The 8,134-nt window shown below is 44.1% G+C and overlaps 1 long non-coding RNA gene across 1 annotated transcript; it reads left to right on the forward strand.

The window, feature by feature from the left end:
* The first annotated feature begins 6,154 nt into the window (after positions 1 to 6,154).
* LOC104988560 lies at positions 6,155 to 7,314 on the forward strand. The gene is made up of 3 exons (XR_825256.1): positions 6,155 to 6,228; positions 6,399 to 6,531; positions 7,236 to 7,314. It is a non-coding gene; the product is annotated as an uncharacterized LOC104988560 (long non-coding RNA).
* Positions 7,315 to 8,134: the final 820 nt, after the last annotated feature.

An 8,134-nucleotide genomic window follows, 5' to 3' on the forward strand; every position in this document is an offset into this window, starting at 1 on the left:
AGTTCTAGGACAACTCGTGGTACTGTGTTGAAAGCTACTTGTTAATTTCCTTCTTCTTTGGATGCTAGAAAATGCAGACGTAATTGGCACCTCATCTACATTAATGCACAGAACTTTGGGAGCTTCACGACTATGCTCTCTGCCTCCTACCCTCAAACTAGTTGATATCTCTTCCTAATGTGTAGTTTTCCGTGATTCTTATGTTCTAATGTGCAGTTTCCCTGATTCTTATATTTTAGCACTCATTTATGTCTTACTATTTTGATGTGTCTCTGAAAGCTTCTCTGAGCTCTGTGGAACAAGGCCAAGTATGAACACACATATACTGAAAGTTTATTATATTCTCTCAACACTTAGTGGTTGGTATCCAGTCTCACTGACATTGACTCTCATTCTATGACATCAAGGCTAATGGATGAGATCAGCAGGATTATTCTGGGGTCTTTAATGTGATGTCTTCACCTTGGAATGCTCTTTTTTGGCTCAGTGAGTGAGTGAAGTCACTCAGTCATGTCCAACTCTTTGCAACCCCATGGACTGTAGACTACCAGGCTTTTCAGTCCACAGGATTTTCCAGGCACGAGTACTGGAGTGGGTTGCCATTTCCTTCTCCCAGAGATCTTCCCGACTCAGAGATTGAACCTGGGTCTTCCGCATTGCAGGCAGATGCTTTACCGTCTGAGCCACCAGGGAAGCCCTCTTTTGGCTCAACAAAGATATCTTTAGGCAGTTGGAAGCATTCTTTATAAGCCCTACTTGTGTGAACTTTTATGTAATGCACTTTTATTTCCTAGATTTAGTTAATATATTAAATATAGGTCTTAAAAGCACTGTTGCAGTCCTTAAGGCATAACTAAATATTTTCAGCCATTGCCTATTGATTCTGCTTTGAAAATGCTAACATCCAGACCCTTTGGTGTGAACAACAACTTCTTCAGGTCCCCTGGTCTCTGTAGGGTGGGCAGTACTGGTCTCTGGAGGGTGACAGGTGATCTTAGCCTCTGTCCTTGAGGAGATAGCAACAGCAACATTCTTAAAGCAAAACTGTCTTTGAAAAAGTCTGCTCACCAACTCAGTGTCATTGAGGCAGCCAAGAAATTGAAGTCTTCGTCCATTTAAGTCTGGGAAAAACTTGCTTTCATCATTTTTAAATTTAGTTTTGGCTGTGCTGGGTCTTCGTTGCTGCACAGGCTTTCTCTAGCTGTGGCAAGTAGGGGGTTACCCTCTAGTTGCGGTGCTTGGGCTTCTCACTGCGGTGGCTTCTCTTGTTGCAGAACGCGGGCTCTAGGGTGAGGGCCTCAGCAGTTGTGGCATGTTGGCTCAGTGGTTGCGGCTCCTGGGCACCAGGGCACAGGCTCAGTAGTTGCGGCCCATGGGCTTTGTTGCCTTGTGATATGTGGGGTCTTCCCAGATCAAAAATTGGAACTCGTGTCTCCTGCACTGGCAGGTGGGTTCTTTACCACTGAGCCACCAGGGAAGCCCTCATCATGTCTGAGATGAATATTAAAAGCAAATGAAGAAGCTGTATGATAAATTTTCTTTTGAAATACAGTTGATTTGTAATGTTGTGTTTCAGGTGTACAGCAAGGTGAATTAATCATACATACATACGTATCCACCTGTATGATGTTTTTTGATGGGACTCAAACCTGGTGCAGCTGAGTGAGATTCAAATTGTAAAATGAAGTGTGAATTCTAATTTATAGCCACTGCTACAGACTGGGCTTTTGGGAATCTACTCCTGACATGCTCTGGCTTAGTGGGTACTGAGGCTGCCGTGGGTTTCTGGATCCACCCAGATATACATGTGCCACTGGTCTCAGAAACGAGTGTCTTTCTCAGAGTAGAGCTAAAATTCTCTCAGATCCATAACAGGCTACATGAATACCCTTCCATTCTCTGGAACATGGATCTTTAATTTGATCTTTTGTTTAAGGAAAAATTTAGAAGATTATATGAAGGAAATAGCAGGAAGGCAGCCGCAGCAAAAGCTGGAGTTGCCGTGGGCAACACCTTGGTGTCACAGTTGGAAGAAGGAGGGCCAGCCAGGGGTGAGGTGGTGCGTGGTGTCAGGGTGAGTGCCGCCCCAGGCCAGTCTTAATTTTGTTTTTTGTTTATTTTCTCATCTATTCATTCTAAAACTATTTATTGAAACCTTACTATGACTCAGGCACATCTAGTGAGGCTGGTAAAGAACTGAATGGGAAAAGAGAAAGGAGTGTGAAAAGTATTAGAATGAAGGACACGTGGGGTAATAGAGGAGCCCAAAGGAGAAGTTGGAGAAGACAATGGCACCTCACTCCAGTATTCTTGCCTGGAAAATCCCATGGATGGAGGAGCCTGGAAGGCTGCAGTCCATGGGGTCACTGAGGGTCGGACGTGACTGAGCGACTTCACTTTCACTTTTCACTTTCATGTATTGGAGAAGGAAATGGCAACCCACTCCAGTGTTCTTGCCTGGAGAATCCCAGGGACGGGGAGCCTGGTGGGCTGCCGTCTATGGGGTCACACAGAGTTGGACACGAGTGAAGCGACTTAGCAGCAGCAGCAAAGGAGAAGCAGGGAATATATCAGAGGAAATTATGTCTAAGAGGAATGGAGATGAAGAAAATGTTCCAGGTAGAGGAACAGTGTGCACGAAAGCCTGGAGAAAGGCTCTCTTGAGAATGAGGTATTTGTGGAGAAGTCCAGTTGGCTGGAGCCCCAAGTGTGAGAGAAGGGGAGGGATGGAGGCAGGTGAACTGAGGAATCAGGCAGGTGCAAGAGAAGCGGTCTGGGCTTTATTATGGGGTCAGTGAGGAGCCATTTGAAAGGTCTGGAGTAAGGATAACACAATCAGATTTTTGTTTTTAACAGATCAATAATCTGGGCAAGAGATTATTGCCACTTGGTCTCATATAGTGACAGCAGCCACAGAAGTGGATGTCCTCCAAATGTGGTTAGGAGGCAGCGTGTCCAGGCTGGGGTGGTCTTCCAGCCGGACTCTAGTACTGAGGAATCGGGAGTGAGGGGCTGGGGTCCTGCTGCTGCGAGTCCCCGTGGAGCTCAATCACCTATTGGATTGTCCCTGATGAAGGACTTGTTTCCCAGGAGTGACTTGAAATGAGGATGAGATCTCCAGGGTGGATTCTTGCTCAGGAAAAATGCAAAACAGAATCTTAGATTGCTCGGCATCTGAACTCTAAGTTGGCCCATGCTGACCGCCCTGATCTCTAAGCTGGTCCCACTCTGACCTTGATTTCTGTCGTCAGCCCCTTTTATTCTGAGCAGGGAGAATCTTCTCCTTAAGCAGGCCCAGCCATTGGTTTCAGATGCAGCCTTCATCAGGTGCTTAATGAAGCAGCACCTCAGCTCTGAGGATGTGTGTGAATGAGCTTTGTAAACAGTCAAGGGCTGGATGATGTAGGGCTGGAGGCTTCTCCCAGCTAGATAAGGCCTTCCTCTCACATGTGTGTGAGAAAGTGAGCTTCAGTATTTAGCCTATTAAAAATATATTATGGAGGACTTCCCTGGCAGTCCTGTGGTTAAAACTCTGTGCTGCCAGTGCAAGGGATGTGGGTTTAATCCCTGTGTGAGGAAACTAAGAGCTCACATGCCAGGTGGCACAAACAAAAATTTTTTAAAAATGTATTACTGAACACCTATGCTGTGTAAGGCACCACCAGAGGCACAACCTGTACATTATTTGTCTGTCTATGCTCAGTCTCTGGCACAGGCCTGAGAGAGAGAAGTTGGGTGTTGCTGTACTATGAAATGAGTCTCGGAACCCTCCAGGAGCATCTCCACATTCACGGCTCACCTCTGTCTTACTGCAGAGGTTAAAGCCATGGGCTCCTGTGTCAGGCTTGAATGCAATTTCCCGATGGTTCACTTACAAGCTTGGCAAGTCACTTTACTTCTGTAAATAAGTCTCAGTGATGTCACCTATCAAATGGAGGAGCCCTGAGGTCAAAGCACCCAAAATTACCACTTTTGTAAGCCCCAAGTTGACAATTTCAGATGAGTTGACCACCTCTGATAGAAGGTTGTTGTGAGGATTATATGAGATTATGTATTAAAATTTTTCATCTAGACCCTGTCACAAGGTAGGGAGTCCTCTTGACCTACTCTTTTTATAATAATAAAAAATAACAACAATGATAATAAAATAAAGTAAAATTATTATTTGTACTTGGAGAGGACAGTTTGGGATGTGGGTACTGAGGGGGCCACTTCTCCAGCTCTCAGATTCCACTTGGAGTTACCTCTGAGTTTCTCCAGCTCTCAGATTCCACTTGGAGTTACCTCTGAGTGCTCCTGGTCTCTTGCCACACCCTCAATCTTCCCCTTGGAGGTGGAGTGATTTACCTGGCTCGTGAGTGATAGTCATTGGTCCATGTTTTTCGATGGGGAGGAACAAACTCAATGAGGAAACTAGAGGTGTGTATGTGTGTGCCTCTAGTTTTCTCATTGGGTTAGTTCCACTCCACCAAAAAGCATGGACCAATGGTATGCAGGGCTTCCCTAGTGGCTCAGCTGGAAAAGAATCTGCCTGCAATGCAGGAGACCTGCGTTCGATCCCAGGGTTGGGAAGAACCCCTGGAGAAGGGAATGTCAACCCACTCTAGTATTCTTGTCTGCAGAATCCCATGGACAGCGTTTGGCGGGCTACAGTCCATGGGATCACAAAGGGTCAGGCACAGCTGAGTGACTAACACACACACGTGTGTGTTTGCAGCTCTCTCTGCCCTCCTCACCCTTCACCATCCTGCCCTAGACCAATGCCAGGCAGCCATCCTTCACCAGACATCTGTTCTATAGACTCACCCTCCCCCTGCCCATACCCAGCTTTAAAATGGGGTGTGCAGGAGTAGAGTCAGCAGAAGGAGGAATCCCACATTTAAGTCCTACCCTGCAATCCAGATTTTAGTAGCAACAAAGCAGATGTTTTGATATCCATCTCCTCATTCCTGGCTCTCTCATTTGATTGAGAATTGGAGAGAGTGGAGAGCAGTGTAGTTAATTAGTTCCCTCGGCCCACGCAGAAGGGACCGGACCAGTACCTCCAGGAAGATGTCGTGGCAACAACCTGCTTGGAGATGTTGGAAGAAAGCCTAGCCTGGCAGGGAAAGGAGGTAGCTCAATGTGGCCACAGTAAGTCATTTCATGTCTTTGGCTGGGGCTGGCTGGGCAGGCAAGATCAAGTACAGTTGACCCTCAGTATCCCTGGGGGATTTGCTTTCTGTGACTGCCAGAATCCCGATGCCCAAGTCCCTGATATAAAATGGCTTAGTCCAGACAGCCCTCTCCATCCTCAGATGCAATCATTCCAGCATGGAATTCCATTTTGCATCACTGCTATCCAGGGGAGGGAGTTCCAATTTGTGGGGTGGGGAAGGGCAAACATGTCCTTTGTCATCCTAGCCAGAGAAAATTTCCTCACTAGGGGAATTTTTTCCTCAGGCCTCTGCCTTTGAGCATCCTCTCTCGCTTTCTGTCCTTCCAGAAACTTTTTCTTCTCTACCCAAATTCCTGTTCCTTTCTCTCCCTGAGCAGTTCACCCTGCTTTCTCACCCTCTGCCCACCCTGAGCCAAGTCTCTACTCATAGCTCTTCCTCATGCCCTGCTGTAGCCTCTCTCCTGTGGCTTTTCAGCAGGGCAGAGTCAGGGACTGGCAAAGCTGGATGAGAAAGAAGATCATATCCTTATTGTCACTAGCCTTTAATGCAGATTTAGCATTTCCTTTAATTATGAATGTAGGTAACCAACCACAAAAGTTTCAGCAGAGCTTGTGAAAGTGTCATTAACAGAACTCATAGATATTTCCATATCACACATGTATAATTGTTACAGATATCTCAAAATATCATTAAGATTCACCAGAACTTTGACACTACAGTACTAGACCTGCTGCTGGCTATTACTAAATTGTTATTTAACTATTTTGGTAACTGTGTTTCCATATAACTGATTTCCTTTGACATCCTATGTTTTCATTTTATGCACTTTGGAAACATTACCCTGAGGAATCCAAAGATTTCACCCCATTGCCGAAGGGATCCATGGCACAATATAGATTTAGAATTTGTGCTTTGGTAGAAAAAAAGCACTGTGGAAGTTATGCAATTAGTTATTCTTTAACACGATCAATTCCCAGCTGGTGCTTCCACCTGTAGTCAGAGCCAGTGACCAGGAGGGTAGGGACGCGACGGTGGACCCTTGGTCTGTCCTGAGAAGGTGCAGCGGATGGTAATTCCCAAGCTGGCCCATCCCATGCCTTCCAAATGTGAGGCGGACTATCCTTCTGATTGGAGGGGCTGTCTGTTCTTTCTCTTCTTGAGTAACGGAGGGAATGTGATGATTGATGCAGCTTCCCAGGCCAGCTTCTGAGAAGTGAGAGGTGTTACTGTTTCCTCCAGGACAGGTCCCAGCTGACAGTCACATCAGCTGCCAATACTGGAGAAAGGAGGCTGATTGCAGGCCTGGCCACCACTGCAGCCAACACAGACCCAAGAACCACCTCACCCAGCCCAGCCTCCCCAGTCTGGAGAGGTAACAGTGATTGTTGTTGCTTTAAGACACTAAGTATGGGAGGGCTGGTTTCATAGCAATAGGAACCAGAATAAAAGGTTTCTGGGCTTCCCTTGTGGCACTAGTCGTAAAAAATCCACCTGCCAATGCAGGAGACTCAAGAGACGTGGGTTTCATCCCTGGGTTGGGAAGATGATGTGGGATGCGAGATTTTAGTTCCTCAACCAGGGAGCTTAGTGCCTGGACCGCAGACCAGAGCCTCCTGCATTGGAAGATTGTAATCTTAACCACTGGACCACGAAGGAAGTCCCAGTTTACCTTATTTTTTAATTCCATGAGTGTAATGAACACTTCCATATATACCCTGGATGCTACAGCTGTATTTTTTCAAGAAGGAAAACTTTTCCATTTTTAAAAGCACAGTTTTATTTTAAAGAGGGATCTGCTCAGTTCCATAATGCAGTAAAATCTGAAAAATTAGAATATGAAGACCCACTCAGGTTACTAAACAGGTTCTGAGTTAGTGAATATCTGTGCCATTTGTCAGGAAGGTAGATGTGTCATTTTCAATACTGACAAGTAACACAAACTAATAGGAGATGCAGTGCTGCCAGGAGAAAATTCTGCCAAATCGACTCAATGAGTTATAATCATTTATAATCAGTCCATTAATTAACTGGGCACAAAGGATGCTGTAAAGAGTTCAGAAGTGTTTTCCCATGTAGGTTAAATATACCCCTCCTGCCTCATTTGCTTATGTGGATACTTCAATCAACAATCTTGAATTTTATTCAAAGAAAAAAAGTAAGTTTCAATCTTGTCTTCATTTTCATTTTTCAAAAACTAGATTTTAAAAGAGTCCAAATGAATAAGCTTCTGGTATAAAATAGGGAAAAAAAACCCCAACCTAAAACCAAAGAAGTAACGGGAATAAATCAAAGAACCATGAATAGTCACTGAACATCACAAAGGGACATGGATTAAAGAGGAAAAAAGGACATGTTTTCTGTTTTCAGGCGCTTACATTTTAATCAGCGGCTGACAATGTAATTAAAAAAAGAAACTATATTGGCCAAATGTCAGGATTTGGCTAGGATTTTTATTTCTCCTTTTAGTAGTAGCAACAAAAGAATAGAGACATTTCCAAATTCTGGGCCCTCCAGCAAAATGCTTTAGAAAGCAGCTTTCTAATCATTCTAAAAATTACTCTTAAGAAGAAAAAACTAGAACAAACTAATTGCTCAAGAGATGTAGGCTGATCATAAAAAAAAGCATGTAAGACTACACAGAAGCAAAATAAGATAAAAATTACCTAAAATCCTTCTATTCAAAGATAAAGTGTTACTTTGTTTACATTCTTTTTGAATTTTTATTGCATATGTTTACTTATATATATTTTTCCCAAAATAATATTTTATTTAAAAATTTTTGCTTATTTTTTGTTTTCTTTCTTTCTTTTTGCTGTAGCACAGCATGCAGGATCTTTGTTCCCCAACTAGGGATCTGCATTGGAAGGGCAGAGTCTTAACTACTGGATCTCCAGGTAAGTGCCCCAGATAGCATTTTATATATTGTTTGAAACCTATCTTTACCCTTCTCTCTCTCTTTTTTTTTTTTTTTTTTG

Source organism: Bison bison, unplaced genomic scaffold (assembly GCF_000754665.1).
Source record: "Bison bison bison isolate TAMUID 2011002044 unplaced genomic scaffold, Bison_UMD1.0 scf7180017864136, whole genome shotgun sequence".
Taxonomy (NCBI): domain Eukaryota; kingdom Metazoa; phylum Chordata; class Mammalia; order Artiodactyla; family Bovidae; genus Bison; species Bison bison.